At 46.8% G+C, this 27,916-nt stretch overlaps 1 long non-coding RNA gene across 1 annotated transcript; it reads right to left on the reverse strand.

Annotated features, from left to right (window-relative positions):
- Window positions 1-7,720: 7,720 nt before the first annotated feature.
- Window positions 7,721-18,852, reverse strand: LOC141235832 (uncharacterized). Its single transcript, XR_012301563.1, has 4 exons — window positions 18,768-18,852; window positions 11,798-11,904; window positions 8,131-8,315; window positions 7,721-7,839 (listed from the first exon to the last, which is right to left on the reverse strand). It is a non-coding gene; the product is annotated as an uncharacterized lncRNA (long non-coding RNA).
- Between the last annotated feature and the right edge of the window lie 9,064 nt (window positions 18,853-27,916).

Genomic DNA, 27,916 nt, shown 5'->3' on the forward strand with positions numbered 1-27,916 from the left:
TGAAGGTGCTCGGCATACTGAGCTGTGATATCTGTAGAGGGACGGACTCCATATTAACATCCTGGATATGGATTAGAATAGGAGGCCATAAAAGCCCCTGTAGGTGTAATGTGGAGGGGGCACAATACCTTTCTCCATGTAGTGTATAATAAATAGAACATGGTATTGGAAAGTTTGCTGCCAGCCATGATGTTTGCACAAACCTGTTTCGATCATTTCCCTGACCACGTCACGAGCGTGCCCCTCTATGGTGACGAGAGCCCCCAATGTGCTGCGAGTCTGCTGGGACAATTTGCCTCCTCGCAAATTGCTCCAAATACCCAGATGTACCTCTATAAAACCCTGCTACAAACAGCATGGAAAACTCAATGCAGATGGATTCATTTTATGCTGGTATTATGGGAAATCCCATACAATGTCTTCCCTTATTGGTAGATATGACGAGAGTAGAGATGAGTGAATGGATTTGCAGGACTCTGGTCCAACAGTCCGGTCAGTATTCCACGGCCGCAGGACCGGAGCCCCGTGAACCGGCATCTCCGGCTCCTCTTTTGATGTCGATGTCATAGTTGTGGTGTGAGGCACAAATGACATCACGCCTGGCCGGCTAATCAAAAGAGGAGCCAGGGATGCCGGCATGTAAGAGGCGGTTAGCAAGGCTCCCATCCAACAGCCACAGACTACTAACCTGCTCTCTTAGACCAAGGTCCTGCAAATTTAGTTGCGCATCTCTAGACAAGATGCATGAATCAATGCAAAATCCCAACAATACTATGGAGCCTTTTGGGTACCTTCAAGATATTGAGCCGCTGTACAACTGCAACCCCCAGGAGAAGACCCCTGGGCAAGAACACTACATGGGCTCTTTGCAGTCTAATAACGTACTGTGAAATAAGCTGCTTGCATCTTTGGATGTGAATGTGGGTCCCCTTACCTCTGTTGCACCAATGGTATATCCCCCCCTGGAAACTCCTATAAGCTGCGTCTCTGGGTATGACAGTCTATTAGCAGGAGAACTCATGAAGTCTGTCTATGAATGTATATATATGTATTTCTCCCAGAAAATTATTACAATTACACGTTTTGTTGTTCACATGTTTATTTCATTTGTGTATATTGGAACAACACAAAAAGAAGATATTAGTCAACAATTTTGGTTCTCAAGTCCTCAGACAGTTCTCTTCTCCTCTTTCTGTTCTCCCTGCTTAGTGTGGCACGTAACAACGCAAAGACTGAGTCAACTTTTCCCCTTTGTATCAGGTTTCAGGTGTGATTTTCATATTGCCCGCACCTTTTACTTGCCACAGGTGACTTTGAACGAGCATCACATGCTTGAAACAAAATTGTTTACCCACAATTTTGGAAAGATGCCAACAATTTTGTCCGACCCATTTATGGGGTTTTGTGTGAAATTATATCCAATTTGCCTTTTTTTGTGTTGTTCCAATACATACAAAGGAAATAAACATGTGTATAACAGAAAATACACATGCAATTTTTTATGGAAAAATACTTCATTTTCTGGAACAACTTCAAGGGTGCCAACACTTCCGGCCATGACTGTTTATAGTGAAGCAACCTTGATCAGTAAAGGAGCTTATGCCGTACCTCCGGGCCACTGCCGATAGCTTCATGCACTTCACTTGTCCAGAACATGAGACACACAGAGCACGACCTGTCCCGGCCATTCCCTCACCCAGTCTTTTCTTGCAGTCGCAGGGTATGCCTTTTAAAAAACAAAGTTAAATTACGTTGACAGAAGCATTTAAGAGAGGGACAACCTTACTAGTATTATCTAGCAAATTCATTTCTACCGATTGCAGGTAGAAGATCTGCTACCTGGCTCTATTGCAAGAGATACATCATCCACAAATCATTCACTGCCGCCAAATAATCTTATACAAATATAAAAGAACTAGATGGTGGCCCGATTCTAATGCATCGGGTATTCTAGAATAGGTATGCGGCCGACCGGGTGCAATCAGCAGAGCTGTGTTTAAATTTGGCGCCAAAATCGCTGATTGGTCGCGTTCGGCAACCGCGACCAATCAGCAAAGCGGTGTTTAAATTTGGCGGCTATATCGATGATTGGTCGCGGGCGGCGGCCGCGACCAATCAGCGAACCGTGTTAGTGAGGACTGGAGAGCGTGTTTAAATTTGGCACCAAAATCGCTGATTAGTCGCGACCAATCAGCCGAACGGTGTTTAAATTTGGCGCCAATACTGCTGACTGGTCATGGCCGCCGACCGCGACCAATCAGCAGAGCGATGCAGAGCGGGGTTTAAATTCGGCGCCAAAATCACAGATTGGTCGCCGGCCGCGACCAAACAGCAGAGCATTCTTTAAATTTGGCGCCAAAATCGCTGATTGGTCGAGGCCGGCGACAGCGAACAATCAGCAGAGCGTTGTTTAAATTTGGCGCCAATCTCGCTGATTGGTCGCGGATGGCGGCCGCGACCAATCAGCAGAGCGGCGTTTAAATTTGGCGCCAATCTCGCTGATTGGTCGCGGCTGGCGGCCGCGACTAATCAGCAGTGCGGTGTTTAAATTTGGCACCAAAATCGCTGATGAGTCTTTGCCGGCGACCGCGACCAATCAGCACAGCGGGGTTTACATTTGGCCCCAATGCTGCTGATTGGTCTCGGCCGGCGACCGTGACCAATCAGCAGAGCGTTGTTTAAATTTGGCACCAAAAACGCAGATTGGTCGCGGCCGGTGGTTGCGACCAATCAGCAGAGTGAGGTTTAAATTTGGCGCCAATACTGCTGACTGGTCATGGCCGATAACCGCGACCAATCAGCAGAGCGTTGTTTAAATTTTGCGCCAATACTGCTGATTGATCTCGGCCAGCGACCGCGATCAATCAGCAGAGCGTTGCTTAAATTTGGCGCCAATCTCGTTGATTGGACGCGTCCGGCGTCCGCGTCCAATCAGCACAGCAGTGTTTAAATGTGGCGGCAAGATCGGTGAATGGTCGCGGCCGCTATTTAAATGTGGCGCCCAAATCGGTGATTGGTTGCGGGCAGCGGACGCGACCAATCAGCAGAGCGGTGTTTAACTTTAGCGCCAAGATCACTGATTGGTCGGGTGTGGAGAGCGCGACCAATCAGCGAATCGTATTGGTGAGGAGCGGGGAGCGGAATCGTATTAGAGAGGACAGGGGAGCGCCCCTGCCTGTGCGGCTACTTCCGCTGCGAGAACCCGGGACATGAGCGGGCGCTCGGAGCAGAAGTATCCTGACCCGCAGCGCCGCTCCCCGGTCCTCCCTTCACACCCTAGCCGCTGATGTCCCCACAGTATCCGCAGGGTGTTACAAAGGTCCGGACATTTGTGTTCAAAATCGCTGATTGGTCGCAGGCGCTGCCCGCGACCAATCACCGATTTGGGCGCCAATTTTAAATATCGGCCGCGACCAATCACCGATCTTGGCTCCACATTTAAACACCGCTGTGCTGATTGGTCGCCGACGCTGGGCGCAACCAATCACCGATTTTGGCGCCACATTTAAATTTAAATAGCGGCCGCGACCAATTGGATGTCAGCGCCGCTCCCCGGTCCTCCCTTCACACCCTAGCCGCATGGATGTCAGCGCCGCTGCCTGTGCGGATAGTTCCGCTGCAAGAACCCGGGACATGAGCGGGCGCTCGCAGCAGAAGTATCCGGACTCGCAGCGCCGCTCCCCGGTCCTCCCTTCACACCCTAGCCACTGATGTCCCCACAGTATCCGCATGGTGTTACAAAGGTCAGGACATCTGTGTTAAAAATCGCTGATTGGTCGCTGGCGCTGGCCGCGACCAATCACCGATCTTGGCGGCAAATTCAAACACCGCTGTGCTGATTGGTCGCCGACGCTGTGCGCGACCAATCACCAATTTTGGAGGCACATTTAAATAGCGTCCGCGACCAATCAGTACAGCGGTGTTTAAATGTTGAGCCAAGATCGGTGATTGGTCGCGGCCGATATTTAAATTTGGCGCCTAAATCGGTGATTGGTCGGCGGCAGCGTCAGCGACCAATCAGCGATTTTTAACACAAATGTCCGGACCTTTGTAACACCATGCGGATACTGTGGGGACATCAGCGGCTAGGGTGTGAAGGGAGGACCGGGGAGCGGCGCTGCGGGTCGGGATACTTCTGCTGCGAGCGCCCGCTCATGTCCCGGGTTCTCGGAGCGGAAGTATCCGCACAGGCAGCGGCGCTGACATCCATGCGGCTAGGGCGTGAAGGGAGCACCGGGGAGCGGCGCTGACATCCAATTGGTCGCAGCCGCTATTTAAATGTGCCGCACAAATCGGTGATTGGTCGCCGACTTGGCCCGCAACCAATCACTGATCTTGCGGCCAAAGTTAAACACTACGGTGCTAATTGGTCGCGGACGCTGACAGCGACCAATCACCGATTTGGGCGCCACATTCAAATATCGGCCGCGACCAATCACCGATCTTGGCTCCACATTTAAACACCGCTGTGCTGATTGGTCGCCGACGCTGGGCGCGACCAATCACCGATTTTGGTGCCACATTTAAATAGCGTCCGCGACCAATCCGCACAGCGGTGTTTAAATGTGGAGCCAAGATCGGTGATTGGTCGCGGCCGATATTTGAATGTGGCGCCCAAATCGGTGATTGGTCGCTGTCAGCGGCCGCGACCAATCAGCACCGTAGTGTTTAACTTTTGCGGCAAGATCCGTGATTGGTTGTGGGCCAAGACCGCGACCAATCACCGATTTGTGCGGCACTTTTAAATAGCGTCCGCGACCAATTGGATGTCAGCGCCGCTCCCCGTTCCTCCCTTCACACCCTAGCCGCATGGATGTCAGCGGCGCTGCCTGTGCGGATACTTCCGCTCCGAGAACCCGGGACATGAGCGGGCGCTCGGAGCAGAAGTATCCCGACCCGCAGCGCCGCTCCCCGGTCCTCCCTTCACACCCTAGCCGCTGATGTCCCCACAGTATCCGCATGGTGTTACAAAGGTCCGGACATTTGTGTTAAAAATCGCTGATTGGTCGCTGGCGCTGCCCGCGACCAATGACCGATTTGGGCGCCAAATTTAAATATCGGCCGCGACCAATCACCGATCTTGGCTCCACATTTAAACACCGCTGTGCTGATTGGTCGCGGCTGATATTTAAATTTGGCGCCCAAATCGGTGATTGGTCGCGGGCAGCGCCCGCGACCAATCAGCGATTTTTAACACAAATGTCCGGACCTTTGTAAGACCATGCGGATACTGTGGGGACATCAGCGGCTAGGGTGTGAAGGGAGGACCGGGGAGCGGCGCTGCGAGTCCAGATACTTCTGCTGCGAGCGCCCGCTCATGTCCCGGGTTTTCGGAGCGGAAGTATCCGCACAGGCAGCGCCGCTGACATCCATGCGGTTAGGGTGTGAAGGGAGGACCGGGGAGCGGCGCTGACATCCATGCGGCTAGGGTGTGAAGGGAGGACCGAGGAGTGGCGCTGACATCCAATTGGTCACGGACGCTATTTAAAAGTGCCGCACAAATCGGTGATTGGTCGCTGTCTTGGCCCGCGACCAATGACTGATCTTGGCGCCAAAGTTAAACACTATTGTGCTGATTGGTCGCGGACGCTGACCGCGACCAATCACCGATTTGGGCGCCAAATTGAAATATCGGCCGCGACCAATCACCGATTTTGGCGCCAAATTTAAATATCGGCCGCGACCAATCACCACAGCGGTGTTTAAATGTGGAGCCAAGATCGGTGATTGGTCGCGGGCAGCGTCGGCGACCAATCAGCACAGCGGTGTTTAAGTTTTGCGCTAAGATCAGTGATTGGTCGGGTCCGAAGACCGCGATCAATCATCGAATCGTCTTGGTGAGGACCGGGGAGCGGCGCTGCCTGTGCGGCTACTTCCGCTGCGAGAACCCGGGACATAGCGGGCGCTCACAGCAGAAGTATCCCGACCCGCAGCGCCGCTCCCCGGTCCTCCCTTCCGCATGGAGGTCAGCGACGCCGGCGGTCCTTCCGCTGCTACCGGCTGCATCTCCATCCCGCAGATGGGTCCGTCGGTCGGGTTCCTTCTGCTGTTGCCGGCCGGGAGATGAGCGCCTTGCGCCGGTCATCTCCCGGCTGCATCGCCGCTCAGCTCCGTCCCGCAGATGAGCCGCTAACGGCCGCCATCTTTTTTTAGAAATCCCCCGGCGCTGATTGGCCGCTGCCGGACCAATGAGCGACGCGGGATTTCCTGGACAGACAGACACACAGACAGACAGACAGACGGGATAAGACGATTATATATATAGACTAGATTAGTTCCAATTAATGCTTTTGGTCTGTAGGTAGATCCGTACCATTCGTAACCGAGCAATAACATCATGCACGCTCCTTAACATGACATCTTCCCCTTGGATGAGCCACTTCTCCACGGCCCCCCGAGCCTCGGAGGTGGAGATGGTCTGGATGAGCTCTACGCGTTCCCCCTCGGTGCTGTACATGGCTTTGATGTCCAGGTTAGGAAGGAACTCCAGCTTTGCGATGCCTTCAAAGCCCTTCTTTAGATGTGGTTGGACCCGCAGAGGGTCTTTAGTCTCAGAGAGAATTTCTAGCATTTCATCGTTGGACAGGAAGAAAAAGCTAAAGCGAAAATGCACAATATGATAAAGATGTCATTAAAGTATTGGGTCAGGCGCCATTTGTATTAGTGTCTATGTGAGAAAATAGAAAAGCAAAGCTTTAAAGTAAAGATTCAGTCCCCATACACATTGGATTAAAATAGTTTAAACCTGACGATTGCAGCAGGACCGGCCTACCCACTGATGTGTATGGGGGTCTCCTGACTCTCCCCCGATAGAGGATGTCAGGGCCAGAAGGATAGGGCAGATGGGATTTCAATACCCGGTCTTTTGGTTCTCAGGGGAGATAACCCGCTGCCGGAGGTGTCCAGTACCGACTTTCTCCTCTCTCCCCATTAAATCAGCAGAATAGGTGGGAGTCAGGAGAAATAGCCAAATAACCATTCAGACCACGGGTATCTCATATGTCATGCGTATGGTTAGCTTAAAGGGGCTATCCAGCTTTGGGAACTTTTTTTTATTTAACTGAAATGTGTATTCCCATCTCCAGGATTCTACCCCAATATGTAGTATGCGTAATAATAATAATATTAGCAAATACCTCCAATTAGAAGTTTAGTATAGTTCTTCTGATTTGTTTTGTCGCTTACCCCATGTGCAGGGCATTGCAGTAGCTTAGGTTACGACCACTAGCAAATAACTGTCACTATATGAGTGGTCGTAACCATGGATACCGAAGCTACTGCAATGCCTTGCACATGGGGAAAGCGACATAGTGAATCAGAAGAACTATACTACACTTCTAATTGGAGGTATTTGCTAATATTATTATTATTACTACGCCTACTACATATTGGGATAGGATCTTGGAGATGGGAATACCCATTTAATTGCGAGTATTTGCGACAATTCAGTTTCATTAAAAATGTTGCACCGTTAGGCTTTTTGTTTCCTGCACATTCAGCTTTGATGTGATCTGTGGTCATAAATCGGCTAAGAGGAGCTGAAAAAAGACAGATTAAAAATAAGTCCAATAGCCAGCGCAACACAGAGCCAATAGAAGGCAAACAGTGCAAAATTATTAATGAAATCCAATTACAAAAATGATTTCAATGCGTTTAAATAAGAAAAAAAAATATTTAAGGAATATATACAATCATTGCAACAAGTGAAAGGACTATACGGTGGGAAAAAAGCCTCTTCTTCTCCAGATAGGCATTCAGCCCTTTCATGATTTTATCCAGAAGCACATTGCTGTCCTGAAGTTTCTCCAGAAGTCCGGTCAGAGAAGTGGCGCTTAAAACCTAAAACAAAGTAGATAGCCCATAAGTAAGATTCCATTATATAGTTATAGAGACTGAAAAAAGGTCACATTCATTGACTATTGTGCCAATAGTTTATATTAAAAGAAAAATTAGAACCTATTTGGATAGAAAATAGAAGATGCGGGAGGCTGGAGTCCAGGCAGTGCGGAGCCCCATAACCCGGGATCCTTGTGATGGAAGCATCAGGACACGGACTCTTGGAAAACATCAATCCTGGATGCAAGATGACCGTGCTTTCTTGTATCAGTCCACCATGAAGCATCCATTTACCTTCGGGTCTTTAACGCAATGTTTCATGATCTCTCTCCAGTTTCTGTCCACAGTCTGGAATAAGCGTCCTTCTTCAGGCATTTGCTGCATGATGTCCTCAGAAGAGAAGATTAAAGCCACTGGGTCGGCACCTTCAGCCATTCATCAATGGTTTCCTGGATCCTTATCAGTCGTTCCTCCCATTGCTTAAAGGAGGAGAGCAAAAAGTTAATTACACATAAAATGAAAAGGATAGAAAAAAAATGCTATCATTTTAGAAGATAAATTATCAATGGATATGAATTCTGAATTGTTGGACATTTGTAGGGAAAGTTTGGCGAGACTCCTTGATACCATCCCCTTTACATGTAAGCTGGAGCCGCATGTAACTTTAGCCTCGGAGATCCTAATGAAACCTTAGCTTCTGCTAATAAGCAAGTGAAGATTTTAAGCTGAGTGACAACATTTACTGTGGGTGGGAACTCCTTAATCCCTTCAGGACCGGATAATTTTTTGTTTTGCATTTTTTCCTTCCCTTCTTCAAAAAGCCATACATTTTTTAATTTTTCCATTGATATAGCTGCAAGAGGCTATGTAATGTGCTGTAGCTTAACCCCTTCCCAACATATGACATACTGTTAAGCCATATGCCATGTTCCTGCAGATGTGCAAAATTTGGACCTGGGCCCCCACCAGCATGTTGGTCAGATGTATGGGCCCTTGTAGCATTCTAGATCCGATAATGATGCGCGTGTTCGTCCCTGCCTTGGATGTTTCCCATTGTAGCCCCATCCTATAATAATGTCTCTCATTCTAGGCCCCTTCCTGGTATAATGTTCCCCATCCTGCGCCCCTTCCTGTTATAATATCCCCGATCCTGGGCCTCTTCCTGTTATAATATCCACCTTCTGTGTATAATACCCCCCATCCTGAGCCCCTTTCAGCAATAACGTCCCAATCCTGGGCTCCTTCCTGGTATAATGTCCTTGGTCCTGGGCCTCTTACTGTAATAATGTCCCCCATCCTGGCCCCTTCCTGTAACAATGTCCCCAATCCTGGTACAATGTCCCCCATCCTATAACAATGTCCTCCATCCTGGTATCCTGTCCCCCATCCTAGGCCCCATTCTGGTATAATGACCTCCATCCTTGTGCCCTTCCTGGTGTAATGTCCTTCATCCTGGCCCATGTCATGGTATAATGACCCCCATTCTGGTATAATGCTCCCTATCCTGGGCCCTTTCCTTGTATAATGTTCCCCATCCTGGGCCCCTTCTTTATATAATGCTCCCCATCCTGGGCCCCTTCCTTGTCTAATTCTCCCCACCCTGAGCCCCTTCCTTGTCTAATGCTCCCCATCCTTGGCCCTTTCCTGGTATAATGTTCTGTCGTTCTTTTCTAATACATTAAATAAACAAAAATAAATGATTCTTCTTACCTTCCTGCGCTCCCACGACATGCGGCGTCTTCTTCTGTAGCTGATTTCAGTGTGCCGGCAAGGGCAGCGCATGACGTCACTTCCATGCGTCGCTCGTGACTGGCACGCCGACATCAGCTACTGGCCTTTGATTGGCTGGCGGCATGCATTGCAGCTCAGGGACCCGGCATGTCCCTGCGCAGCAATATACTTCAGCCGAATGTGCGTCCTCAGACTGTGGAAGTGCCATAAATATATGAGATGGGAATACCACTCTGCCACTGTGCGCTCCTTTATGCACTTTACCCTCCTTTTTGGCACTCTTTGTGGTAAGAGACTACCTTAAAAAATGTTTTATGTGACATGTATCTGATTATTTGTGGGCAGGAGCATTATTTAGATGGATACCTGATGCATATGGCAAGTGTAAATCCAATGACTATGGAATACTTCTGGATTACTTTTTGATATATTATTACACTCATTGGATTGTCTTGATATACTAACCTTATGCTATATTATCTATATTGCTCATGTCCCACTGTGACCATATGCGTGACCATATATGTATACTTTGTAACATATCTTGCTACATTGGTAATCTAATTAGTGTCTTTATACTATCCGTATTATGTCATTTCTCTTTTTACTATGTACGTTTTTTAACTTGATGGAATAAAAATTTATATTTTTTACGCCAATTAACTCTTTCTTCTCCTATGTACCCATGTGTTTCATGAGTTGGCTCAGTTTGGCAAATCTGGGATATATTTCCCCCCGGATATGCCAACTTTACCCCTATAGGGTCTATTTAGTTGTATCACTCTGAGTCTATGTCTGATCCAGAGATACAATAATGAACATGAATCCTTATATATCACGGATCTTGCAGCCGCCTTTACCTGCTTGGACATAAGTGTTACATAGTTACATAGTTTAAAAGGCCGAAAAAAGACAAGCGTCCATCCAGTTCAGCCTATTTCTTGTGCACTGCAGCTATTCCGCAGCGTTGATCCAGGGGAAGGCAAAAAAAAACCATGCGGTATAGGCCAATTTACATCATTGAGGAAAAATTCACTTCCCGACTCCAATCTGGCAGTCAGATTAAATCCCTGGATTAATTAACTATCACTAAGCATAAGATGTAATTTTATTGTTCTCAAGAAAGGCGTCCAGTCCTCTCTTGAACTCATTAAGTGAGTTGGACATCACCACTTCCTCTCCCAGAGAATTCCAGAGTCTCACAGCTCTGACCGTAAAGAATCCCCTTCTATGCTGGTGCAGGAACCTCCTTTCCTCCAGACGCATAGTGTGCCCCCTCGTCTTTGTCACCATCCTTGGTATAAACAGGTCATGGGAGAGATCTCTGTACAGCCCCCTGATGTATTTATACATGTTTATGAGGTCTCCCCTAAGCCTTCTCTTTTCCAACGTAAATAGGCCTAATTTGGACAACCTCTCTGGGTATTCTAGTCCCTCCATTCCCTTTATTACCTTAGTCGCCCTCCTTTGTACCCTCTCTAGCTCCAATATGTCTTTCCTGAGTACCGGAGCCCAGAACTGTGCACAATATTCTAAGTGCGGCCTTACCAGCGCTTTATACAGAGGAAGAACAATGTTCTCATCATATGCCCCTATTCCTCTTCTGATGCATGCCATGACTCTATTTGCCTTCGCAGCTGCTGCCTGACACTGGGCACTCCAATTTAATTTGCTGTTAACCAAGACGCCCAGGTCCTTCTCCATGTCAGATTTCCCCAACGGTTTCCCATTTAATATGTATGGGTGACTGCTGTTTTTCTTTCCCATGTGCATGACCTTACATTTATCGGCATTGAACCCCATTTGCCATTTTTTGGCCCAACTCCCCAATTTATCTAAATCCTCCTGTAGCTGTGCCCTATCCTCATCTGTATTAACTACGTTACAAAGTTTAGTATCATCTGCAAATATTGCTATTTTACTATGCAACCCTTCCACTAGATCATTAATAAGTATATTAAATAATATAGGGCCCAAGACAGACCCTTGAGGCACCCCGCTAGTCGAGACGCAGTTATAAAAGGAATCCAATTTGTCCGCATTAATCAACTGCAGGGCATCTTGATTGGCAAATAGATTGATCACGTTGGGGTACCAAGTGTTCAGCAACTTTTCTTCTGTCTTGGCACAAGCCAAGGATACGCTGTTCCTCAGGGATTCACATTCTACAGGACCCCTGGACCCGACAAAGAATAAAGCACTTTATCATATTAAACCTGACAGGGCACACCTGTGAAGTGAAGACCATTTCCGGTGACTACCTCTAGAAGCTCATCAAGAGAATGCCAAGAGTGTGCAAAGCAGTCATCAAAGCAAAAGGTGGCTACTCTGAAGAACCTAGAATATAAGACATATTTTCAGTTGTTTCACACTTATTTGTTAAGTATATAATTCCACATGTGTTAATTCATAGTTTTGATGCCTTCAGTGTGAATGTACAATTTTCATAGTCATGAAAATACAGAAAAATCTTTAAATGAGAAGGTGTGTCCAAACTTTTGGTCTGTACTGTATATATCCACCCATATACAGTATACATATACACACATATACAGTATACATATATACACACCCATATACAGTATACATATATATACACACATATACAGTATACATATACACACCCATATACAGTATACATATATATACACACATATACAGTATACATATATACACACCCATATACAGTATACATATATACACACCCATATACAGTATACATATATATACACACATATACAGTATACATATATACACACCCATATACAGTATACATATATACACACCCATATACAGTATACATATATATACACACATATACAGTATACATATATACACACATATACAGTATGCATATATACACCCATATACAGTATACATATATACACACATATACCAGTATACATATATATACACCCATATACAGTATACATATATATACACACTTATACAGTATACATATATACACACCCAGTATACAGTATATATATATATATACACACCCATATACTGTATATATATATATATATATATACACACCCATATACAGTATACATATATACACACATATACAGTATACATATATATACACACATATACAGTATACATATATACACATATATACACACATATACACACACATACCAGTATACATATATATATACACACGCCCATATACAGTATACAGTGCTGGCCAAAAGTATTGGCACCCCTGCAATTCTGTCAGATAATGCTCAGTTTCTTCCTGAAAATGATTGCAATCATAAATTCTTTGGTATTATTCTCTTCATTTAATTTGTCTTCAATGAAAAAAACACAAAAAGAATTGTCCTAAAGCCAGATTGGATATAATTCCACACCAAATCTAAAAAAGGGGGTGGACAAAAGTATTGGCACCCTTTGAAAAATCATGTGATGCTTCTCTAATTCGTGTAATTAACAGCACATGTAACTTACCTGTGGCACCTAACAGGTGTTGGCAATAACTAAATCACACTTGCAGCCAGTTAACATGGATTAAAGTTGACTCAGCCTCTGTCCTGTATCCTTGTGTGTACCACATTGAGCATGGAGAAAAGAAAGAAGACCAAAGAACTGTCTGAGGACTTGAGAAACCAAATTGTGAGGAAGCATGAGCAATCTCAAGGCTACAAGTCCATCTCCAAAGACCTGAATGTTCCTGTGTCTTCCGTGCGCAGTGTCATCAAGAAGTGTAAAGCCCATGGCACTGTGGCTAACCTCCCTAGATGTGGACGGAAAAAAAAATTGACGAGAGATTTCAACGCAAGATTGTGCGGATGGTGGATAAAGAACCTCGACTAACATCCAAACAAGTTCAAGCTGCCCTGCAGTCCGAGGGTACAGCAGTGTCAACCCATACTATCCGTTGGCGTCTGAATGAAAAGGGACTGTATGGTAGGATACCCAGGAAGACCCCACTTCTTACCCCGAGACATAAAAAAGCCAGGCTGGAGTTTGCCAAAACTTACCTGAGAAAGCCTAAAACGTTTTGGAAGAATGTTCTCTGGTCAGATGAGACAAAAGTAGAGCTTTTTGGGAAAAAGCATCAACATAGAGTGTACAGGAAAAAAAAAGAGGCATTCAAAGAAAAGAACACGGTCCCTACAGTCAAACATGGCGGAGGTTCCCTGATGTTTTGGGGTTGCTTTGCTGCCTCTGGCACTGGACTGCTTGACCGTGTGCATGGCATTATGAAGTCTGAAGACTACCAACAAATTTTGCAGCATAATGTAGGGCCCAGTGTGAGGAAGCTGGGTTTCCCTCAGAGGTCATGGGTCTTCCAGCAGGACAATGACCCAAAACACACTTCCAAAAGCACTATAAAATGGTTTTAGAGAAAGCACTGGAGACTTCTAAGGTGGCCAGCAATGAGTCCAGACCTGAATCCCATAGAACACCTGTGGAGAGATCGCAAAATGGCAGTTTGGAGAAGGCTCCCTTCAAATATCAGGGACCTGGAGCAGTTTGAAGTGACCGCGGGCAAGGCCGCGCATTGGTATCTATGATCTGGCCCAGCAAGATCCCCACACACAGACTCTATCTTGACAACCGTATCTTTACTCGCATACATTTTTAACACAGCAAAGAAAAAAAAACAATAAATGACAACCGTAAATATGCACAGTAATAACGTGTACTGATAAGCTGACCCTCACTGTCCCTACTCACACGTTACCAGTCCTTTACTCCAGAAGGATGTGTCCCCCGTCGCAGGCCTGTCTGTCTTTGCAGGAAGGCGTCCCAGCCGGAGAAAAAACAGGAACAGCAGAATTCGCGGAAACAAAGGAAGGGATACTTCGGCCTCTCGCCAGAGGTCCCGCTTACAGTCTCTCTGATCCGGATAGAAGCTCTGGTGGGTCCCCTTATGTAGTCCACACTCCAGTAGCAGGGAGTGTAACAGCTGAATCCTTCAGCAGTGCAGGAGCTGGGGAAGGCTCCGAGGATATGGTGTCAGATAGAAGAAATCACGTTGAGAGTCTCTCCTGCGCCACACACGAGGGCCTGCACACCGTCCTGGCTCTTTTCACAGACCACAGCAGACTCTGCGCGCGCTTTTTCCTGCTTCCCACTTTGGTCACGTGACTCTCTAGGGCGGGACACAGGAGGCTCAGTCTTTTTCTCTGTCATCACACCCTGCGCAGGTGCAACCTCTGGCCACAAGGTGGCAACATCATCCTGTGTAATCACTTCTGTAACAGGCTCTATATCAATTATCACAGAACAGCCAGAGACGGCCAGCTCACTACAAGTTTGCCAAAGAAGAATGGTCTACAATTCCAGCAGAGCATTGTAAGAAACTCATTGATGGTTACCGGAAGCGGTTGTTCGCAGTTATTTTGGCTAAAGGTTGTGCAACCAAGTATTAGGCTGAGGGTGCCAATACTTTTGTCCGGCCCATTTTTGGAGTTTTGTGTGAAATGATCAATGATTTTATTTTTGCTTCATTCTCTTTTGTGTTTTTCCTTGCAAGCAAATTAAATGAAGATAATAAGACCAAAGAATTTGTGATTGCAATCATTTTCAGGAAGAAACTGAGTATTATCTGACAGAATTGCAGGGGTGCCAATACTTTTGGCCACCACTGTACATATATATATACACACACATACAGCATACATATATACACCCATATACAGTATACATATACACACATCTACAGTATACATATATATACACCTATATACAGTATACATATATACACACCCATATACAGTATACATATATACACAGTATAGATATACACACACATATACAGTATACATATATATACACACACATACAGTATACATATATACACACCCATATACAGTATACATATACACACCCATATACAGTATACATATATACACACCCATATACAGTATACATATATATATACATACAGTATGCATATACACATATACAGTATACATATATATATATATACATACATATAGAGTATCTATAATATAACGCTACAAGCGTCCTTCTGTCTGAAGCCTTTATAGTCTGCGCTAGTGCGACACGCCTGCACAGTCTGGCTCCAGACTGAAGAACGCATGGAGCCGTTACAGGTAAGAGGAGTGTATGGTGCTGGAGATCGAGGTATGCGTATACACTGAACACATACCGCGATCTCTGGCGCCATACTTACATACTTACCTGACCGGGATGAGCGCTACCGCGGCGCCTCTGTTCGGTCCAGAGTCCGGGGGAAGAGGGAGGCATTGAAATCGGCACATGCGCATAGCGCTATCCGGCGCCATTTTACTGAAGACACATTTGCAATGTGTCTTCAGCAAAATGGAGCCGGACAGCGTGGTATGAGCACACGCGTACTTCGGCGCCGCACTCCTCCCCCGGCCTCCAGCAGAACGGGAAACAGCGCTGGAGCACAGGGAAGAAAGGTGAGTATAAGTGTTTATTTTCTTGTATGTGTGTGTAGCATGATAGGGATGAGGGGTGCCATACATACCAGGATTGGGGGGTGAGGGGTGCCATACATACCAGGATTGGGGGGTGAGGGGTGCCATACATACCAGGATTGGGGGGTGAGAGGACCATACATACCAGGATTGGCGGGTGAGGGGACTATCCATACCAGGATTGGGGGGTGAGGGGTGCCATGCATACCAGGATTGGGGGGTAAGGGGACCATGCATAACAGGATTGGGGGTGAGGGGACCATGCATAACAGGATTGGGGGTGAGGGGTGCCATGCATAACAGGATTGGGGGTGAGGGGTGCCATGCATATCAGGATAGGGATGAGGGGTACCATGCATACCAGGATTGGGGATGTGAGGGGGTACCATAGATACCAGAATAGGGATGAGGGGGTACCATGCATACCAGGATTGGGGGTGAGGGGTACCATGTATACCAGAATTGGGGGGTGAGGGGACCATGCATACCAGGATTGGGGCTGAGGGGTGCCATGTATACCAGAATTGGGGGGGGGACCATGCATACCAGGATTGGGGATGAGGGGTGCCATGCATACCAGGATTGGGGAATGAGGGGTGCCATGCATACCAGGATTGGGGAATGAGGGGTGCCATGCATACCAGGATTGGGGGTGAGGGGTGCCATGCATACCAGGATTGGGGAATGAGGGGTGCCAAGTATACCAGGATTGGGGGTGAGGGGTGCCATGCATACCAGGATTGGGGGGTGAGGGGTGCCATGTATACCAGGATTGGGAGGTGAGGTGACCATGCATACCAGGATTGGGGAATGAGGGATGCCATGTATACCAGAATTGGGGGGTGAGGGGACCATACATACCAGGATTGGGGGGTGAGGGGACCATGCATACCAGAATTAGGGGGTGAGGGGTGCCATGTATACCAGGATTGGGGAATGAGGGATGCCATGTATACCAGAATTGAGGGGTGAGGGGACCATGTATACCAGGATTGGGGGATGAGGGGTGCCATGTATACCAGGATTGGGGGTGAGGGGTGCCATGCATACCAGGATTGGAGAATGAGGGGTGCCATGTATACCAGGATTGGGGGGTGAGGGGACCATGCATACCAGGATTGGGGGGTGATGGGTGCCATGTATACCAGGATTGGGGAATGAGGGGTGCCATGCATAACAGGATTGGGGGTGAGGGGTGCCATGCATATCAGGATAGGGATGAGGGGTACCATGCATACCAGGATTGGGGATGTGAGGGGGTACCATAGATACCAGAATAGGGATGAGGGGGTACCATGCATACCAGGATTGGGGGTGAGGGGTACCATGTATACCAGAATTGGGGGGTGAGGGGACCATGCATACCAGGATTGGGGCTGAGGGGTGCCATGTATACCAGAATTGGGGGGGGGACCATGCATACCAGGATTGGGGATGAGGGGTGCCATGCATACCAGGATTGGGGAATGAGGGGTGCCATGCATACCAGGATTGGGGAATGAGGGGTGCCATGCATACCAGGATTGGGGGTGAGGGGTGCCATGCATACCAGGATTGGGGAATGAGGGGTGCCAAGTATACCAGGATTGGGGGTGAGGGGTGCCATGCATACCAGGATTGGGGGGTGAGGGGTGCCATGTATACCAGGATTGGGAGGTGAGGTGACCATGCATACCAGGATTGGGGAATGAGGGATGCCATGTATACCAGAATTGGGGGGTGAGGGGACCATACATACCAGGATTGGGGGGTGAGGGGACCATGCATACCAGAATTAGGGGGTGAGGGGTGCCATGTATACCAGGATTGGGGAATGAGGGATGCCATGTATACCAGAATTGAGGGGTGAGGGGACCATGTATACCAGGATTGGGGGATGAGGGGTGCCATGTATACCAGGATTGGGGGTGAGGGGTGCCATGCATACCAGGATTGGAGAATGAGGGGTGCCATGTATACCAGGATTGGGGGGTGAGGGGACCATGCATACCAGGATTGGGGGGTGATGGGTGCCATGTATACCAGGATTGGGGAATGAGGGGTGCCATGCATACCAGGATTGGGGAATGAGGGGTGCCATGCATACCAGGATTGGGGAATGAGGGGTGCCATGCATACCAGGATTGGGGGTGAGGGGTGCCATGCATACCAGGATTGGGGGGTGAGGGGTGCCATGTATACCAGGATTGGGAGGTGAGGGGACCATGCATACCAGGATTGGGGAATGAGGTGTGCCATGCATACTAGGATTGGGGGGTGAGGGGACCATACATACCATGATTGGGGGGTGAGGTGTGTCATGCATACCAGGGTTGGGGGGTGAGGGGACCATACATACCATGATTGGGGAATGAGGTGTGCCATGTATACCAGGATTGGGGGGTGGAGGGACCATGCATACCACAATAGGATGGGGGCAGCACAAATACCAGGATGGGAGACCATATACCAATAAAAATGCTCGCCACCCGGGCGTAGAACGGGTTCAATAGCTAGTACATATATACACGCATATATACAGTAATACAGCATATACATACACATATATATACTGTATATCCCCACACACACACATATATACAGTAATACAGCATATACATACACATATATACTGTATATACACACACACATATATATATATATCTGGCGACAGGGCCCCGCTGCGTCCTCTGTGTCTCTGTACAGATATAAATAACACGTACTGGATCCAGCACAGGTGACAGTCTGCCATAGAGCTGACGTGCAGTACATACACTGTGTTATGGGGGCGCTCACCTGTGCGGACCCCGCGCTCCGGCCGCTACTTCTCTGCTCATATAAGGTCTCTCTTTCTGCCATTAAATAATTCGGTTGTCATGGCAGCGGAGGCGGGGCGTTGGTAGGGGGCGTGTCTGATATAGGACAGATTGGGGCGGGGCTGTCATGCAGTGTTTGTCTCATCGCTGTAATTTCCTGCTGTTGCCACCTGGTGGACAGCATTGGTCAGTACGCGCTGAGAATGCTCACATGGTGGGGGAGGGGCAGCTTATATATGTATATACACAGTCACAATCCAGTTAGGGTTATGTTCACACAGTGTTTATTTAAACGATTTTTTCCACATTATAAAACTCAGTGTTGTCAGGAAAAGCATTGCATGTATTTTTGATGTATGCCTCATACAAAATACATTTTTGAAGATTTTTTTTAATCTTCCATCCTATACTCGGGCACTGACTGTATATTGTTGTGGCCCCGGGACTTGCTTAGATCCGCTGGGTGGCATTGCCAGCTACATTGCAGTAAATGGGTGACCTAAATCCCACATTCATCCTGTGACCAGTTAGGGACTGTTTTTTCTTAAAGAAGGGGCTCGAGTTATTAATCCCAGACAATCCATTAATGGAGTTTCCAGTAGTATAATAATGATGATTTATCCTGGGGATGGGTTATCAATATCAGATCGGTGGGGCTCCGACACGCGGCACTGGCTCTACCCATCAGCTGATTGCAGCGCTCAAGTGTAAATAGTGTGAAGATTGAACATCACCGCTCCATTCACTGTACTGTGGGTCCTGCAGATCAGCTAATATTCATGTAATAGGAGCTGATCTGCAGCACCAGGGAGCGGCCACTACACAGTGACCAGAGCTGTGATGTTCAGCTCCTCAACAATGTTTACATCTGATCTCGACCGAAGCTGCAAACAGCTGATTAGTGGAGGTGACACGTGCCGGACCCCCACAAATCTGATATTAATGAGATAACCAGGGGATAGGCCATCAATATGTTTGTCCTGGAAATTCCCTTTAAGGCCCACCTGCACATACTATGTATATATATATATATATATATATATATATATATATATATATATATATATGGCAAAGAGTGGGAAGGGGTTAATCAAAGGCTCATAAAACGGACAAACAACACAAATATTGGTTTCTATCTTTTACACATTTGGGGTAGCCCTTAAGAGGGCCGGAGAGAGAGAGAGAGAGAAAGAGAGAGAGAGAGAGAGAGAGAGAGAGAGAGAGAGAGAGAGAGAGAGAGAGAGAGAGAGAGAGAGAGAGAAGAGAGAGAGAAGAGAGAGAGAAAGAGAGAGAGAAGAGAGAGAGAGAGAGAGAGAGAGAGAGAAGAGAGAGAGAGAGAGAGAGAGAGAGAGAGAGAAGAGAGAGAGAAGAGAGAGAGAAGAGAGAGAGAAGAGAGAGAGAGAGAGAGAGAGAAGAGAGAGAGAAGAGAGAGAGAGAGAGAAGAGAGAGAGAAGAGAGAGAGAAGAGAGAGAGAGAGAGAGAGACCAAGAGAGAGGAAAAAAAAGAGAGACCCAACCAGTGCAAGGCTAAGCCGGGCAGGTGGTAGCGGCTATTTATACCCACTGCTGATCTCTGATTGGTGGAAGATCTGGGTGTGGCTGCTCTCTGATTGGTGGAAAATCTGGGTGTGGCTGCTCTGTGATTGGTCAGCATTATGACCTCACAGTGGCGATGACTCATACCTCCTGGGTGGTTCTTCTGGGCGGTTCTGTTTTCTGACTGGTGGAAATTCTAATCAGCATTATGACCTCACAGTGGCCGTGACTCATGTTTCATGGACTGTTCTATCTGGGTGACCTGAAACATGCTGATCTCTGATTGGTGGAAATTCAAGTCATCTTCATGACATCACAATCAGCATGTTATTACTGCTGAGATGTTCAGTTTTTTCCTAAATTTCCTACGTTTTGTCCTAATTTATTAGCACATATATACCACTCATTCCTACAATCAAAGGATCAGGAAACCACTCTGAAATCAATATCCTACAATTTACCCCAACAGCAAAAAAACAACTATACACAAAATACCAAAATATATATCAGATTATTAATGAGCAAATAAAAGACACTATTACATAAAAATAATCTTTAGAAAGGTGTAGAAAAAATGCTGTAAAGTAAGAACGCTTCAAAAATAGAAATGTTAATGATCTATTTAATCAACAAAATACAAAGTGAATGAACAAACGAAAAATCTAGATCCAATCAATATTTGGTGTGACCAACTTTTCACTTTAAAACAGCATCAATTATTCCAGGTACACCTGCGCAAAGTCAGGGATTTTGTAATAATACAGTCAGGTGTCTGGTCATACACCATGGCAAGACTGAGCAAGAATACACAAGGAAGTTACACTACATCAGCAAGGTCTCTAAGGCACAAATTTCAAAGCAGATTGAGGGTTCAAGATTAGAGATGAGCGTTGTTCTACTCGAACTATTCGCCAATCTCAAATTTGAGCTGTTTTGGGCGGTGTTCGAGCCGGTCGGCGAACACGAACAATTTGAGAAAAATTCGGCTGTTCGAGGTTATGTTCGATAACTGTTCGTGCACCAAAATCATAACTGGATTTTTTCTCAGTAATGATGAAAATTAATGTTAATATGCAGTTTGAGTGTACAGCGGGGCGGGGGGAGGGGCAGGGGATGGATCTCTGCAGGAACAATGAAGATCTCCATTTTTTTTTCTCTTTCCCGCATTTGCAGTGGGGAGGTGCAATCTGTCAGCCTATCAGCAGCGCACACACGGAGCGAAGTGCTTTTTTTCACACAAGCAAGGGCATGTGTGATTGGCAGTGTATGTCACATGTCCTTGCCCTATAAGACCAAGCCATTTTCCCCGTCGCCACCATTTTCTCACTGCTGCAGCTGCGTGTTAGACGGCACCGCTGTTGCTGTGTGCGCTATACCTTGTTAATTTCAAGCCAATTTTCGCACAAATATACAGATAGCTTGGGAGTAGGGAATAGTTGTGATTGCAGTCCTTTTAAGGACTAGGTTACAGCATTTCCTACGACTTTTATCAGGCAGGTCTGTGCTCTTAAATAGATAGATTGTGGGAGTAAAGACTAATTGTAATTGGAGTCCTTTTCAGGACTAGGTTACATCAGTTCCTATCAGTTTTTGCCAGGCAGGTCTGTGCCAGTGCTGTGCAAGTTTTTTTCACAGCATTTGGCTGAATCTAGCAAAGCTAATCCTTTTTGGCCTATTGCAGAGTGTGTTAGTCAGTGGAGTAGCCTATCTGTGTTGCAAGATATACCACCTGTGTATAGAATACCAATTTTTTTACTGCACCTAGTGAAGTAAAATCTTTTGGGCATAGCATCATTCTATTAGTCCATCTATACTGACCTCCATCAGGTTGCAAACTGAATATAATTTTTTTCTGCATCTAGCTCTGAAAAAATATTTGGGCTTCTAGCAGTGTGTGGGACTTGGTCTATTAGTCCATCTATACTGACCTCCATCAGGTTGCAAATTAAAAATAATTTTTTTCTTCATTTAGCTCTGAAAAAATATTTGGGCTTCTAGCAGCGTGTGGGACTTGTTCTATTAGTCCATCTATACTGACCTCCAACAGGTTGCAAATTAAAAATAATTTTTTTCTGCATCTAGCTCTGAAAAAATATTTGGGCTTCTAGCAGTGTGTGGGACTTGGTCTATTAGTCCATCTATACTGACCTCCATCAGGTTGCAAATTAAAAATAATTTTTTTCTGCATCTAGCTCTGAAAAAATATTTGGGCTTCTAGCAGTGTGTGGGACTTGGTCTATTAGTCCATCTATACTGACCTCCATCAGGTTGCAAATTGAATAAAAAAAAATTCTGCATCTAGCTCTGAAAAAATATTTGGGCTTCTAGCGGTGTGTGGGACTTGGTCTATTAGTCCATCTATACTGACCTCCAACAGGTTGCAAATTAAAAATAATTTTTTTCTTCATTTAGCTCTGAAAAAATATTTGGGCTTCTAGCAGTGTGTGGGACTTGTTCTATTAGTCCTTCTATACTGACCTCCAGCAGGGTGCAAATTGAATATAATTTTTTTCTGCATCTAGCTCTGAAAAAATATTTGGGCTTCTAGCGGTGTGTGGGACTTGGTCTATTAGTCCATCTATACTGACCTCCATCAGGTTGCAAATTAAAAATAATTTTTTTCTGCATCTAGCTCTGAAAAAATATTTGGGCTTCTAGCAGTGTGTGGGACTTGGTCTATTAGTCCATCTATACTGACCTCCATCAGGTTGCAAATTGAATAAAAAAATTTTCTGCATCTAGCTCTGAAAAAATATTTGGGCTTCTAGCGGTGTGTGGGACTTGGTCTATTAGTCCATCTATACTGACCTACATCAGGTTGCAAATTGAATAAAAAAATTTTCTGCATCTAGCTCTGAAAAAATATTTGGGCTTCTAGCAGTGTGTGGGACTTGGTCTATTAGTCCATCTATACTGACCTCCATCAGGTTGCAAATTGAATAAAAAAATTTTCTGCATCTAGCTCTGAAAAAATATTTGGGCTTCTAGCGGTGTGTGGGACTTGGTCTATTAGTCCATCTATACTGACCTACATCAGGTTGCAAATTAAAAATAATTTTTTTCTGCATCTAACCCAGCCAATAGTTTTGGCCTAATACCACAGTTTGGCCACTCAGCTCTGCTCGGTTACCATCCATTGTTTTTTTGTGCAAACAACTCCAGAGTTGTGAATTAGTTAACCACCAAAATGAGTGGAAAAAGGCCTGCTGCTGGTGGAAAGGGGAATAGGCGTGTTGGGAAGGGGAAAAAAGGTTGTGTCCGTGGGGTAGGTGCAGAAGAAAGACCATCTTCCAGCCAAACTAAAATGTCTACTTCTTTTAGCGGACAATGTGATAAGATCCCTTTCTTACGGCCACGCCAATCGCTACAAATTCCAGATGAGGCACAAAAACAGCAGGTGCTTCAACGGATATCAAGTGCTCCTTTAAGTGGGCTCTCCTCCACATCAACTTCAACATCACAAATACTCCAGTCCTCAAAGGTGTCACCCAAATCGCACTTGCTTCCTCACAGCTCCCAAATCTCCAGCTGCCCGTCTGAGTATGAGGTAGAACAGATGGTTGAGTCTGCAGAGCTGTTTACTCATACTATAGCCTGGGAATCAGAGGTCGACTCCAGCGCTTCTGTGAATCCAGACGAGGAAATGATCTGCACTGATGCCCAGAATCTTTATGAGTCGGATCCAGGACCAGACGCAGAAGGTTCTGACCATAATGTAGACCCTCATTCCCAAACTGTAACTCCTGTTGGTGGAGACAATGAGGAAGACGATGATAAGACTCAAATACCTGATTGGAGCGACAACTTTAGTTTTTTGTCAGGGCAGGAACAGGTTGGCTCTGAGGACGACGGGTGTGATAACGCACAGGGTGATGATGATGAGGTCGGAGATCCCACTTACTGTCAACCCACAGTCAGCCAAGAGATGAGGTCAGCAGAGGAGGTGGAGGAAGATGCTAGTGACGACGAGGTCAGGTTGCGCCTTCCTGGACAGAGACGTAGTACTGGAAGCACGTCAACAACTGCATCCTCAAACACAACTCTGCCTCTCACCACAAGTCGTGGTGGCTCTTCAGGTCGCATGGGTGCTAAGCCTTGCATAGCCTGGGCATTTTTTCAGATCGATAAAGATGACCCAACTCGTGTTATCTGTAACATTTGTCAGCAAAAGCTAAGTAGAGGCCAAAAAATACATAGTTTGAGTACTTCATGCATGAACCGGCACATGGACATGAAGCATAAGTTGCAGTGGGAAGCTCAGTGTGCTACAATGCGGTCTAGCCGGCCGGGCCAACCACCGTCTGCCATATCTTGTGCATCCGCGGCCTCTTCATCCTCTGTGACTGGGGGGACAGCAGTCACACCTGTTTTGGGGCGCAGACCTGCCACCTCTTTACCCGCAACAGCCAGCGTGATTGGCAGGTCATCATTTTCTTTGGAGGTGGTAACACCAGCTGGTCTTGAGCGCTGTCCGACATCGATAGCACCACCTTTGGATCAAGGCAACCTAACATGTCCGCCTGCATCTTCCTCACAGACCGGCAGTTTGCCGGGGACACCCTTATCAACCCCGTCTAAGCACAATAGCCAGCCCTCGGTCCCTCAGATGTGGACAAGTAAAAGACCATTTCCTCCTAGCCATGAGAAAGCTAAGAGGTTGAATTTCACCATCTGCAAGCTCTTGGCTACAGAAATGCTGCCTTTCCGCCTGGTGGACACAGAGGATTTTCGAGACCTTATGTCCGTCGCAGTGCCCCAGTACCAGATGCCCAGTCGGCACTACTTCTCAAAGAAAGGTGTGCCTGCGCTCCACCAGCATGTCGCACACAACATCACCGCTTCTTTGAGAAACTCTGTGTGTGACAGGGTGCATTTCACCACAGACACTTGGACGAGTAGGCATGGACAGGGGCGTTACATGTCGCTGACTGGGCACTGGGTAACTATGGTGACAGCAGGACAAGGGGCTGCTGTCCAAGTCTTGCCGTCCCCACGAGTTGTGCGTCAATCCTCTTTATGTCATTTTTCCTCCACTGCTTCTGCCTCCTCAACCTCCTCTCGGTCTTCCACCTGCACCCAAAGCCTGTCTGGTCATGCCACAAGCTTTCTAACTGCGCAGAAGGGATCCTGCACACCTCCTTACTATGCTGGCAGTAGGGCTCAACGTCATCAGACGGTTTTTACATTGAAATGTCTGGGAAATGTGAGTCACACAGCTGAGGAGTTGTGGTCAGCTCTGGAGAACCAATTTCATGAATGGTTGTCTCCACTGGACCTGAAACCAGGGAAGGCCGTGTGCGACAATGCTGCAAACCTGGGTGCGGCCCTTCGCCGGGGCAATGTCACACACGTGCCTTGTATGGCTCACGTGTTGAACCTGGTTGTCCAGCAATTTTTAGCCCACTATCCCAGACTAGATGGCCTTCTGCAGAGGGCACGGTCGCTGTGTGCTCACTTCCGCCGTTCGCATCCCGCAGCTCAGCGACTTACATCTCTACAGAAGTCGTTGGGCCTGCCACTTCACCGGCTAAAATGCGATGTGCCTACCCGGTGGAATTCAACTCTGCACATGTTGCAGCGACTGTGGCAGCACCGACAAGCCCTGGTGCAATACGTTCTGACGTATAGCCTGGGCCAACGAGATTCAGAGGTGGGGCAAATCACGCTGGAGGAGTGGTCTCAGATCAGGGACCTATGCACCCTTCTGCACAGTTTTGAAATGGCGACGAAGATGTTTAGTGCTGACGATGCCATTATCAGCATGACTATTCCGGTGATTTACATGCTGGAGCACATGTTAAACAGAATTCGGAGTCAGGTGGTGGCACAAGAGGAGGTGGAGGAAGTAGAGGAGGAGGAGTTGTATGCGGAAGGGCTAACATCTGCAAGGTCCAGACGGTCGGCAGCACCAAGGCGGCAGGCATGTGAGGGTGGGGGAGATGATTTTACCAGGGCGCATGGTAGCAGCCAAACTAGTGAGGAAGGTGCAGGAGCCCAGGAAGAAGTGGAGGACGAACTGATGGAAGACTCATCAGATGAGGGAGACCTTGATCACATTTCTGTTGTGCGAGGTTGGGGGGAGAGGACAGAGGAAGGAAGCATGATTGCTACCTCGCCACCAACACAACAGGGACTTGGTGCTGCTGGATGCGCAACACACATGAGTGCCTTCTTGTTGCACTACCTGCAACATGACCCTCGAATTGTGAGAATTAGAAATAATCCTGACTACTGGGTTGCCACACTGTTAGATCCCCGGTACAAAAGTAAATTTGCAGAAATTATTCCTGCCATAGAAAGGGATGCACGCATGCAGGAGTATCAGCAGAGACTGTTGCAGAATCTTACATGTGCTTTTCCACAAAATACCAGTGGTGCACGTAGTGAATCTCACAGTTCCAACTTGCCAACCGTGAGACCGTCAAGTGTTCAGCACTCAAACCGTAACAGAACCACAGTATCTGCTGGTAACATCAATTTTGCGGAATCATTTCACCACTTTTTTAGCCCATCCTTTGCAAGGCCACAGGAGACAAGAAGTCTGACACATAGTCAACGCCTAGAGACGATGGTACAGGAGTATCTCCAAGTAAACATTGAAGCCACGACTGTGTCACTGGACCCTTGCTCTTTTTGGGCTTCCAATCTGGATAAATGGCCGGAGCTAGCCACTTACGCCTTGGAGATCTTGTCATGCCCCGCAGCCAGCGTTCTGTCTGAACGTGTGTTCAGCGCTGCTGGTGGTGTGCTGACAGATAAGCGCACGCGGCTCTCCACTGATAATGTAGACAGACTCACGTTCATAAAGATGAACAAATCATGGATCCGAAACGACTTTTCTACCCCTGTGTCATCCTGGGGAGAGTAAAAGCTTGATGATTGGTTAAAATCACCCTACCAACCGTTTTAAGCTTTCAAATTACTAATCATGTTTATCTGTATCTTGACTGGAAAATAATTTGGGCTTTGTAGCAGTGTGCAGCACTGATCCTATTAGGCCATCTATAATAAGCTTCACCAGATTTAAAATTAAAAATAATTTTTAGCTGCATCTAGCCCGGAAAATAATTTTGGGGCTCCGAGATGCGCAAGACACATAAGTGCCTTCTTGCTGCACTACCTGCAGCATGACCCTCATATTGTCAGAATTCGAAGTAATCATGACTACTGGGTTGCCACACTCTTAGATCCCCCAAACTTTTCGATCAACCTTTTCATTTTAATAAAGACCAAAAAAATGGTCATTTTTGAAATTATAAGCATTAGCAGGTTGTTAGAAACTGAAATCAAACAGTTTTCAACTCAAAACTTTATTCTAGGTGATGTTACATTTTCACATAGGACCCCTTGTTCGAAAGGAGCTTCTGAACTCTCTCGTCCATTGAATTTGTCAGGTTTTGGATGGTTTCTGCTTCAATTGTTTTGCATGAGTACAGAATACCCTCCCAGAGCTGTTGCTTAGATGTGAACTGCCTCCCGCCATCATAGACACTCCTTTTAATGATGCTCCAAAGGTTCTGAATGGGGTAGAGGTCAGGGGAGCATGGGGGTCACACCATAAGTTTGTCCCCTTTTATGCCCATATCAGCCAGAG

This window comes from Phyllobates terribilis, unplaced genomic scaffold, assembly GCF_046119375.1.
Source record: "Phyllobates terribilis strain yellow unplaced genomic scaffold, ASM4611937v1 Scaffold_690__1_contigs__length_815330, whole genome shotgun sequence".
Classification (NCBI taxonomy): domain Eukaryota; kingdom Metazoa; phylum Chordata; class Amphibia; order Anura; family Dendrobatidae; genus Phyllobates; species Phyllobates terribilis.